The 12,389-nt window shown below is 50.7% G+C and overlaps 1 protein-coding gene across 1 annotated transcript in view; it reads right to left on the reverse strand.

Annotated features, from left to right (window-relative positions):
* TAF3 (TATA-box binding protein associated factor 3) overlaps window positions 1-12,389 on the reverse strand; it is a 73,864-nt gene that overhangs the window by 19,454 nt on the left and 42,021 nt on the right. The gene's annotated exons all lie outside the window — the stretch shown is intronic.

Consider the following 12,389-nt stretch of genomic DNA (forward strand, 5'->3'; position numbering starts at 1 on the left):
GAAGTGGTGAGTTGTCAAGGGTCTCTCCAATGTATCATTCTTTTAAGAGCAGGAATGGAGGCTGGAGAGAGAGGAGAGGCTATTACGGAACTTGCCTTGCACACAGCTAACCCAGGTTTGATCCCTGGCCACCCAGATGTCCTCTGAGTACTGCCATGAGTGGTTCTGGAGCACAGAGTCAGGAGAAAGTCCGGGGTACCGCCAGGTGTGGCCCCCAAACGAAAGGAGGACTGAGAGGCTGCGATGTTCCAGATTCGTGCCTCAGATTGCTTTCCTTTTGATTCTTACTAGTGACGGGGTGAGTCTTCTGTTCAGACCCTCCCCCACCCCCAGAACTGAAGGCACAGGATACCTCTGACTACATTCTTAGACGCCATAAAAAGCTTATGCACAATGAGAGCTGTGAGACCCTCTTTCATCGTTAGAGCTGGAGAACACACACCTCCATCCCAGGAACTGTGACTCCTGACCCTCTGTGCTCCCGTCTTGTGCTTGTGCTGTGCTTGCCTGCGCCTGGCCAGGCAATGATGGGCTTGGGCAGCAGGGGGACAGTGGTCCTGCTGACAAGTGGGCACCGAGACTTGCTGGCCTTGGGTAACCTCTTGACCTCTGCTTCCGGCCCTTTCAAAGGGGGCTTGTGTTACTGGCTCTGCCTCCCTGACTGAGTTGCTGTGAGGTTAGATAATTTCTTTCCATTAACTAAGCACATGCCAGGCATAATGCATCCGATAAAGTCTGAAAAACTGCTGGAATAAACCAGAATTTAATCCTGACCTGAAAGAGCTGGCAGCTTAGTGGGGGAGACAACACCCACACACACACACACGGAGCCCGTAGAAACTGGGGAGCTCTACCGAGCAACTGGTAGGACTGACCCGCGGGGACTCAGAGAGCGGCATTCTGGGGACACAGAGGTTGCTGAGGTCCGGGATGAAGGAACAGATAACAGAGGCACCCATGGGTCACAGGAAGTGCACGAGTACCAAGGAGGAAGGGTCTGGGAAGTTGGGTATGAGGTGTAGAACAAGAAACCGCTCAGTAACGAAGTCAATTCTAGACCCCACAGACTTCAGAAAACTAACATGACCTGAATCTACTGGCAGTTTTTGGACCACCAGGTGCAGCCGGGCTCAAGCATCAACCCTCGAGCACGGAGGACCGAGTACCACGGGGAGTGACCCGAGACCTCAAGCATTGCCTGGGAGCCTTGGCCACCCCCGATTCTGATGACAAGACCTTCTTATTTACCATGAAGACGGACATGAAAATAAAGGCTTCGTTCCACAATGAGAGTTGTGACGAGAAGTCTCTAGAATACTCTTATGTCCTGCTGTTTCAAACGGACACCAAAAGGGCTGTCTGTGCAATGGGGATACATGAGTGCTGGGGGTACAATGTCCACAGGAGCCGGTCAGCTGGGAGATGTTTAAGGGAGTCTCCCAACGTCCTCAACTTTCTTAGCCTCTGTGGCCTAGCAGATGGGGCCTTAGCATCCTTTGTTGGCCAAGTACAGTGAGCCACTAATTGGGGTTCAGGAAGCGTTTCCAACTACTGTGTGATCCAGATCACTACTAGAGATGAACCCAGACAGATGCTGTCAAGCCAATTTTGCAATCCTTTGGAGATTAAAAACCCCTCCTCACCACAATCTAGAACCATCGAAGAACAACTCAAGTCCCGAGTAAGCCTAAGTCAGAGGCTTTGGGCCGCAGGAGGCTGGGGCAGGTGGACATGCGGCTGAGGGGAAGTGAGGAATTACTGGCCATGTGGGTGTTTCCTTTCCTGCTGTTAAAATTTAGTCACTGTTCACAGTGATCACCTGTGGGAGATTTTATTGCAAACTGTGCTTTTCTTACACTGGCTATTAACACGCTCATTTCACTAAGAACATCACACATGAAGATAATACTCTCTACTTCCAGGAGAAGAACAAAAAGAACCACACATATGCCACTGGGGGACTCCCACTCCCCCAAATGCTGACTCACTGGGAATGGTTCAGGCCCACTATCAACTCCCTCCTTCAAATAATCACACCAGGATCAGCTGGAGATCCCATCAAAGGGGAAAGCTGCCACATGAGAAGTCAACGAGGAATCACTTCCACTCTGCCCAACGTCTGTGCACACCATCTACCAGGAAAGGACTGACGGGAACCACAACTGTATACCACGGCCCGGAGGAGCAGTGAGGGGCTCACCCTTGGGAAGACCGGTCCTCCCTCCTCCAAGGAGGCCAAGTCACTGTGGGGCTGGATGCTGTTCTCTCAACTTCAAATGCGGAATCATTTCAAACTTCTAGAACTGCTGCAAGAATACTTAAAGGCCCCTGAGGCTGAAGTCATGGGCAGCAGGGGGGGCGCTTGCCTTGCACATGGTTGACCTGGGTTCCAACCCTGGCACCTCATATGGTCTCCAGAGCCCGCCAGGGGTAATTCCTGAGTGGAGTCAGGAGGAAGCCTAAGCCCTGCCAGGTGTAGCCCAAGAACAAAAGAATACCTGAAGGCCCCACACAGGAGCCACCAACTGCTCACTGTGGAGTCGGAGCGGAGGACAGAACAGGGGGGAGGGCGTGTGCGTCACACACAAAACACACCAGCCACAACTGCTGACTGTCCCGCAGGGCAACTGTGGGACCACGGCGCTAAGGCCTCTCCCACAGACTCATGATGGTGGCCCTCATGAATGCTGAAGGGAGCGGGGAGACACTCCAAACACCATCCCAATTTTCCTTCATCACGACACAAATAAATGAGCCGCGCTCCACCCAGGCCCCGAGGAGTAATGAGAAAAACATGCGTCTTCACAAAACTCCTCCAGCAGAAACAAAATAAGGCCGTAATACTGAACACACCAAAAGGATTTTTCAGAGGTTAATTCTAAGCTACTATAAATATTGACTTAGAACAAAATATCTTTTTAACTAGAATAGTAAATGCCTTTAAAGAAACACTATAATCTAAAATGCTTATGGACATTAGGGGAAAAAAGGAAATTGTTTGCATATGGCATGAAAGCTTTTTATCTCATTAAATACACAGATGCACACAACTTTAAAATTCAGTGGCATGATCTCAAACTAAGCAGAAAATATGCTGTGTTTCTGAATCTTTCTATAAAGACAATAAAATATTATAAATGCAGACATTTTATCAAAATTAGGTATAATTAAAACTAGGTTTACTGGAATTTTAAAAAATATATACATTTTAAAATTAATTTCTCACAATAATGACACAAATGTTCCAATTTTCTATGAGTCACACTGCTTCTGTGATGGTCTTTTTCATTAACAAGTATGAAAAATTAATTTAAAATGCCTATTTGTTAAAAATAAAAAGTCTGCCAGAAATTTGGTGCGTGGATTATAATCTCTTTTGAGGGGGAAAGAGGGTCTGGGTTTCGGGTCATACTAGCAGTTCTCAGGGCTGGCTCCTGGCTCTGTGCTCAGGGTCCGTGTGAGGCAGAGTGTGTTGAGAGGCAGGGTCAGCTGGAGGAGGCCAGTGCCCTCACCCTTGCATCATCCCTCGGCCCTTCTCACCATTTCTTTCAGTGACGTGCTACAGCCACTACTCACTCGCCCGCCCCCCTCCCCCGGTGAGCTTACTGACGGCGCCGAGGAACAGACCCAATGGGCCCGAGTTCCTGACTTGGCACCCTGTGGTGGGGGCAGCCAGGCTGGGGATGTGAAGAAAGAAACGGCCACACCAAGGAGGTCAGGGGCTGGCTCCAGGGGCCGGCACTCGAAGCGGATGCTGTCCCCGAGCATCAGGCTACAGAGCGCAGGGCCGGCTGACACCCGGAGCACCAGGTGAGTCGATGCGCAAGGGGCCACGCCGAGGGGCTGGGCAGAAAGGACGCAGGGCCATAAGGGGGATCCTCCTTCCGCAGCAGACGGTCCCCGCTACCATGTGACAGAAATCCTTAGAACACGACTCAGTGTGTATGTGTGGTTTTTTTTTTTAAAGTAAACCTGTTTATTTATTTATTAATGAAATGACTTGCAAAAACAAGACAATTAGGTAATGATAATTTGTATGGCGAAACCAGACACATGACAAATTAATAGCAGAGTGAAGATGCTGTTAGGAATTCCTGTCTATACACACAGGGGTCTGTAAAAAGGCACCGTTTCACCAACAGTCTGCACAAAAACTCTGAAACGCCATATAAGCAACCAACCTGAAATGACACCTTGTATTATAAATGGCCTAATCTATATGTTAATACTGGTGTATCACATAACTGCAGCAAGACCAAGATAACAATATGACTTTGGGGTTTCTATGGCTACATTCTGGGCGCCCCTGCCGGAAAGGCTGGCAGCCGACACCTCACGAGCTTCCTGAGTGCTTCTTTTTGGTTATTTATGATATGATTTATGATAATGACAACATCTCCCGTTTTCTCTCCCCCCAGATACAATAAATTGCTATCGTTAATCACCTTCTTGGTTCAGCTCTGATCACAATAGCATAAAAGGGCCGAGTTATGGCAGTACTGTGGGTTTTCAACAAACCAAACATACAAGGGATCTCTGCGGACAATGTCAGTCCCGCCAGATTTTAATGACCCCCTCTGAGCACTCGCTGTCGCTGCTGTTAACAACGAAGGCTCCATGTCCAGATGAAAGCTGCTGAAGGCCAGCTGCACGTCAGCATCCCCATATGGCTCGCGGGCCCAAGTGCCATTCAAGTAGACGCACTGGGGGCTCCTACACACGGGGCTCACACATGTCCATACATGGGGTTCACACATGTGCAGGTGTATACACGCGAGGCTCATAATACCCCCACACAGGGCATACACGTGTCCAGATATGTGACACACACATGCAGCCATACACATGAGGTTCACATGTGTCCACACAGGGGTCTCACGTGGATATAAACATGGGGCTCTCACACAGGACACCCGGGGTAAACATGTGTCCACACACAGGTATACGCATGTGTTTCACATGTGCCCACACACGGGGCTCATACGTGTTCAGACATGTGCCTCACACATGTGGGTGTACATGTGTGTGTGTGTATACACGAGGCTCCGAAGTATCTACACGGGGATCTCACAGATATACACATGAAGCTCACACGAATGCGTACACAGGTATACACCCAGGGCTCACACGTGTCCACATGGGGCTCTTACACGGGTATACACAGCAGGCTCACATGTGTCCACACACGGCACTCTCACAGGTATGTCTGCACACAGGCCTCAGTGCTCCTGCCATTGTGCTTTCCGTTCTTCTCTCCTCCCATCCCCTCTCTTCCCTCAATGTTCGCTGGGGCACCTCACTGCTCATGGGGCACATCAGACAGTGGTGCTCACACACGCAGGGCACTTGTTTCTTTCCTGATTCTATGAAAAAACTCTTAGGATTTTCCTCCTTTGGACTAGACAAATTAGGCGAATAAGCCACTCATCTCTGAGGACAGCAAAGGGAGAGGGAGACACGGTGTGTGCTCTGCCCTCTGGGCCCCAGTTCTCTTGGCCTCGAGCTTCCATGCAGCAGTGAGGCAGGGCCAGAGAGCACCCAGCGCAGGGTGGCCAGAAATCCTCCCAAGGCCCCATCGGGGCCCACGGGGAGAGAGCGAGTGTTTCTGGGCAACAGGTCAAGGTCGGTGGGTGTCCCAGAAGCAGAGACGGAAGCCTTGTGCAACCTGGGCTTCTCTTCTGCTCCCGGGAGACTTGCAAGCGTGCCCACAGGAGGAGCTCAGGCCTGTCCGTATTTGCACAGATGGCGGCACCTAGTCCACGCCTTGCAGCAAAGAGTGCATGGGCAGAGGCAAGGGCTCAGGCAGGGGGGTCCTGGCACTGCACGGCCCACCACGCACCCCTGGACATGGCCCTGGAGGCCCCGGCTTCTGGCCTGAGCAGTCCAGCGTTGGACCGAGGCCCTGACCCGATCCTTCTCTGGTAGGATGACAGGCCATGCTGAACCAGTACAGCTGGGATTTTATTTAAGGCTAATGAGGAATCACCAATAACTCAAAAAGAGTTTCGTCTGGTTTGGAAAAAGGTTAGGATCTGAGTGAAGAATACCAATTAGGTTACTGGGGACCTCAGTCAATGGCTTCCAGCTGGTGGTGGAGGGGAGTAAGAGGAAGGGGACAAGTCACAAATGAGTGTTCCATCCTTCCCTCTGCCACCCATCTATCTAACCCCCCCTCCAGCAGCCAAGTGCCACCCACCCACCCATTCTCTACCCTCTCGCCACCTGCCATCTAGCCTCCATCCATCCACCCTTCATCTGTCGACCTTCCATCTGCCCATCACCCATCCGTTTAAAAATATTTATCATCCCCTATGTACAACAGGCAGGAGAGATGTAAATGCAAAGAGACAAGATCTCCTCATGGGCTTTACATGCAACTGACAAATGCAAAGGATGACTCCAACGGTGAGGAGGAAGGGACAGCCCGCAGGAGGGACCGAGCGCAAGCGAAGGAAACAACTCCAAGTCCTCTGTGCAGATAACAGTCAAACGGAACTGCAGAGATTGTTCGCCAGGGGGAAAAGGATGCAAGAGCAAGGAGGAACGCACAAGGCAGGTAGGCCAGAAACTCAGAGCCAGCAGAAAGCCAGCTCTTCCGAAAGGGTCACTCCAAGGGCCTCACAGAGGTGAGCCCAGCACTAGGAACGTGTGCCTGAGTCCACACCCAACACCCCACAACGCTGCATGGCACTGGGAACCAAGGGGATGTGGGACCCACGCAACCCGATCAGAGACTGGCCCAGGACTCAACGACCTTGACAAAACTCTGGACAGCAGAGCTCAAGACCTGGGGCTCCAAAGCTACTTTGGCACGAGCTCTGAAGAACTGCCCCACAATATGAGCTTCTTGATTAATTGTTTCAGATAAGGCCGCCTCCTCCTTGCTGCCTCCCTGTGGCACCCTCGGGTCCCCATAATCACTTTTGTCTCATTCTTCTAAACCCTGGAAGGCTCAGGGAAAGTCAGAGATACACCAATTCCATTACCTGCGGATTAGTGGAGATAACCCTTTGTATTCCATTACCGACCATTATCCCAGTAACAATTCAATAAGGAGGAACATCTGAAAGATGCACTAATTGTTTTCTGAGGCCCTCCAGCAGGCCTGCCAAACCCTTACAACATCTGGGTCACATGAGAAAAAGGACCAGTAACTTTTACTGCACTTCTTTCTCTTTGATTTCTTTTCTTATATGAAAAAGTAAAAGCCGAAATAAGAATGATTAGTCTATTGAAGGTCTTCCTGCCTAACTAGAAAATTAGGGCTCTATATTTGACCAGATTTATGTCTTACAAGAGTCAAATTTCTGCATAATTTAGACAGAAATTGGCAGGGGATGGCTGTTTCATCTAATTTCAGCAAAATTAGTATTCAGCCACCTGAATTTTTGGCAGTAGTCCCGCATGTTTATCCAAAGCAATAAGTAGAAAGAAAATAAAAGAAAATTGACAATCCTGCCTAGTCTCTCTCTCTCTGTCTCTCCCTCTGTCTCTGTGTCTCTGTCTCTGTCTCTGTCTCTGTCTCTGTCTCTCTCTCTCTCTCTCTCTCTCTCTCTCTCTGTCTCTGTCTCTCCCCTCCCCCCATCGAAATAAAGAGAATAATTTCAAAGTACATTTCAGGAACAGAATCACAGTTTTCTGTTCTTCCCTTATAAATACCAGCCTGGGGGCCAAAGAGAGAAGAAACAGTAAATAAACCACTTGCCTTGCATGTGGCTGACCCAGGTTTGATCCCCTGTACCCCACATGGTTCCTTAAGCCCCACTGGTAATGACCCCTGAGCACAGAACCCAGAGCAAGCTCTGTCAGGTGTGGTTCCAAGAACAAACAAAAAAGTCACTCGCACATAGACCAAGGAAAGCCATCCCATTTCCAAAGTAAAGAGCCTTATAATAAGCACAGGTTTCCAAGGGATAATGCTTTTTTAAAAAACAACTTTTTCTCTAAACAAAGCAAATCAATGACACCAACTTGTAACTGCTTGTGTTAACAGAGATGACAGGAAGAGGCAGCCAACCCCCCTCAGGAGCTGCTCGGTCCAGTGCAGGGGGCTGACCCCGCCTCCAGCTCCTCCAGGGCCCTGAGCGGCACCGAGTCAAAGCCCAGGAGCGCGCCTGGGCTGTGACGGCGGCCTACGAGGTGTTTCCAGTCAGTGTTGGGCATCACTCCAGCAGGAGCACCCCAGGGTTGTCACAGGAACATAATGTAGAAGCCACCTGGCCTTGCTGACAGAAACATTAACTAAGCAACAGCTTGGTAAACCCTTAGACAAGAGCTTAATGTGAGATACAACGGTCTCACAAGTTTTATTCTACGGAGATATTTTTAAATCGCTGAGCCATTTAGTGTAACAAGCAATATAAAGTGAATCGCTGTGGGGCTGCTATGGGGACAGGCTGGAGGGGTGGTTGGGAGAATGGGGACAATGGCAGAGGGAAGGGGACAGTGGTGGTGGCATGGGGCGGGAACACTGAATGCCTGTAACAAATCATCATGCCCAAGTCTGTAACGCAGGTGCTGGGATAAAGGGCGGGGTCAGAGAGAGCACGGCCGGTCCTGCAAGTGTCCCGACAGACGGCCTGGGCAGAGCAGGCCAGCCACTCCACAGGAGCCCCCTGGGGAGACACACAGGAACCGGAAGCTCCTGCAGATACTCTGCCTCTCGGGCGCCCTTCTGTGGGGCTGGAGAGCATGGTGGGTGGGGCACTTGTCTTGCACTCAGTCAACCTGGGCTCGATCCTCAGCACTTCAGATGGTCCCCAAACACTGCCAGGGGTCCTTCCAGAGTGCAGGGCCAGGAGTCAAGCCCTAGCACACCTGGGTGGACCCCCTGCCCCCACAAACAGGATGGCCTTTGACAGGAATCAAGACAAAATGTTTTAGGTAAGTAACAGAATATTAAGAAGCATGGTTGGTTTGTTTTGGGCCACACCAGGCGGTGGGTGGGAGCAAGAGTACAGGTGCAGGGGGACAGAATCCGCCTCCCACCCCCGCCAGCCCCCTGGAGAGCCTGTGCCTCGAGCTGTCCCTGGCCCAGAAGCAAGACTGAAACAGGCAGGGAGTGATGACCTACAACGGGTGGCTTGAACACTACACCACATATTAGCAACTAAATAGAGTGGAAAGAATAGAAAAACTACCAAAAACTACTCTCTACTTCAAAGGAAAGTTAATTATGTCTTTTACTAATTAGATTACCGAGAGAAATAGTGTGTGTTCCTAAGAAAACCAAGGCGGAATTAAGAAATGTCTAATGTCTAAGGCCTCTTCGGGTCCACAGAGCTCCTGAATACAATGAAGGCCCCTCGTCTCTGCACCCGAGCACCATCAGTGTCCTCCAGACCAGAGCGGCCGCCCGGCCCTCACCCAGCTCAGGAGAACGTTCACATTCCAGTGGGGTTCTGCAAGGTCAGGGTTTAAGCGGTAGGGGAACGAGCAAGAGCTCCTCAGCTACTGTATAAATCACTGCTACAAAAATTATTAGCCTTACTCATTTCAGTGCTACCAGATTTCCTTAAAATATGTGGTAAGAAGATAAGGTTTATTTAAAAAATGTTTTACCTGTAAATCAAAAAGCTTTTCCATTTTAGCCATATTATGTTAAAGAAGGAAAACAATTAACTATGGTTTTTATCTCCATTCTGACCTTAAAAGTGTCAGTTTATATCACGTAAACACGGCATTTATATTGTATAAATGCAGACTTGTTCTTTAGAAATTGTTTCTGTGAAGAATACAGAATAGACGCAGGGAGATTATTTTCTATTTCATTATATGCTACACAAAAATCAATATCACTTTATTTGGGATAAGACGGCTAGAAATACATTTTATCATTTATATCTCAGAACAAAATGAACAGCACAAGCAGCTCAACATTATAAACAAAGATTGGGATCGCCGATTCAGTGGGCGAGCCTGGGAGAAGGGGCGTTACAGGACCACCAACACCTGAGGGGGGTGGGTAACGCCGCAGTGGCTGTGGGTGCTACAGACACACCACCCGTCACCCCTTTCTGGGTGGGGACAGGTGGCCTGGGCGGCTCTGGGGAGAAAACCCCACTGAGGCCCATGCTCACGTCCCTGGACTCCTACTACTCGACTCACATCAGGCTCTCCAGGTCACCTGGCCCCCAGCCCCACCCGGCTAGTGAGCACGCTGCCTGCCCCCTGCACGTCTCGAACCCATCAAAAACGGGGCAACCCTGAGCTGAGTGTTCCTCCCCACGCTTGGCCCACACATCATCCCGGGAACCCCGAGTCCCCCGTCCCCAACACCCCTCCCTGCCAGCCAGCTCCCCAGCTGGGCAATTTCTCTCTCTCTCCCCCTCTCCCTCTCAAGCACCTAACCCTTGCTCCCCAGGCCACAGGGAAACACCCCTGAGGTGTTCTCAAAGCTGCGCCAGGCCAGTCTGTCCCTCACATGAGCAGGACACAGCCACGGGCGGAAAGCTACGTGTCGACTGGGGGCAGAGTACTGCAGCCCATGTTCCCAAGTGTTCACTTCTGTGTACAAATAATTCCCGTGAACTATTTCCTCTACAGTCTATTTTCCTCGGCGACAGCGGTGACCGTGCCAGAGCAGGCCAGATTCTACTCACCCGATTATTCAGTTTTGTGCTTTCAGCCCTTCCCCATCCTTGTCAGCAATCAGATTTTTCTAAAGAAAAGTTCTGATCACATCGACACAACGAATACACGACGAATAGATTTTTTCATCTCAAAGCACCACCTTAGAAAGACTCAAAGGGGGCCTGGAGTGACAGCACAGCGGGTAGGGCATTTGCCTTGCACGCGGCCGACCCGGGTTCAAATCCCAGCATCCCATATAGTCCCCTGAGCACTGCCAGGGGTGATTCCTGAGTGCATGAGCCAGGAGTGACCCCTGTGCATTGCTGGGTGTGACCCAAAAAGAAAAAAAAAAAGAAAGACTCAAAGGGGCAAGCTAAACTTCCAAAGTAAGTCTTTCTGCTCAAATCTGCCAACACACCGACAAACGTACTCACATCATCACGTTGCCTAATGACCACAGTAACGGTAACATCGCTGTCATCCACTGAGGGCAGCAAGCAACAGACAAGCAAAGCTTGGGGGTCGGCCACTGGGCTGAGGCTGGCATCCCCTACTGCAGGCACCCGGGCTCCTGACGTCCCTGAAGCTAGTGCTCTTACTCAACAGAGTGACCCTGTAGTGGGAGGGCACTCGCCTCGAACACTGCCGACATGGGTTCAATCCCCAGAAGCCCGAGCACCATCTTGTGTGGCCCCCAAACCAGAAGATAAATAAATAAATTGCCCTATTTCTGGCGTGCACCTGCTCTTGTATTACGGTCAAAGGGCTCTGACTTAGTTCCGAAGTCCTCTCACATACAAGAGGGTACTGAGAATCACATCCAGGCTCACAATATTATTCCTTATTTTTGATCAGCAGTTAGGCTGATGTCCTGAAAAATTGTTTTAATTTGACCCTTAGAAGAAAATCATGCCTAGAACTGACAAGTCGCATGATACTGAAGGCAGAGAAGGGCCCAGCTCCCCACCAGCCTCGAAAAGAACATGATGCCACCAAATCTTCCCAGGTGGCCAGGGTCGAGCAGAGTCCCCTCCCCTCTGACACGGGAACAGGCCAGCTCCACTACTGGAGCTCAGGTCGCCAGGCCACAGTCCCACGCTCTGGATAATGGCCTGTCAGCCCATCTTCTGATTTTCAAACACTTGGGCCAATCTGGAGACTCGGGTGTTGAAAAATACAACCGATAGCCAATGACACCAGCACAGGGAAGGCCCAGAGAAACTTCCATTAGAACCAGGGCCTTTCCTTTATTGACTGAAATACACATGCGTTTTTTCATCCATTGGGGGCCACAGCCAGTGGTGGTCAGGGGTGTGGTGCCAACTCTGTGCTCAAAGGACTTCGTGGCAATGGAGATGGAGAGCCAGCCCCCTGGCCCAGGGCCTGCCATCAGCAGCCACCAGAGGGGGCACTGGAGGAATGGCCCAGTGACCATGCAAGCACAGGGTCAAGGGTTTGATTCCTGGTCCCCTGGGCACGCCAGCAGTTCACCCCGACAAAGAGGTGACCGTGAGCACTAACGGAGTGCAGCCCTCGGGGAGCACTGTCACATGTGTGAGTTACATGCAAGCCGGGGCAAGCACAGCCAGGGGAGCACATGACCCCCATCACTTCGACCCCCACCTCAACAATGATGGTCCACAAGGGAAGGGGAGGGGACAGGACAGGACACAGATGGAAACTCAGAAAGACATATTTCTTCTTACTGATTTAGGGTTGGGGCCACACCCACTGCAGTGCCGAGGATCTGACCTACATGCCCTACCCTCCTGTACCCTCTGGCCCAGATACGTGTTGTTAAGAGCTGACGACGACGA

Source organism: Sorex araneus, chromosome 9, assembly GCF_027595985.1.
Source record: "Sorex araneus isolate mSorAra2 chromosome 9, mSorAra2.pri, whole genome shotgun sequence".
Taxonomy (NCBI): Eukaryota; Metazoa; Chordata; class Mammalia; order Eulipotyphla; family Soricidae; genus Sorex; species Sorex araneus.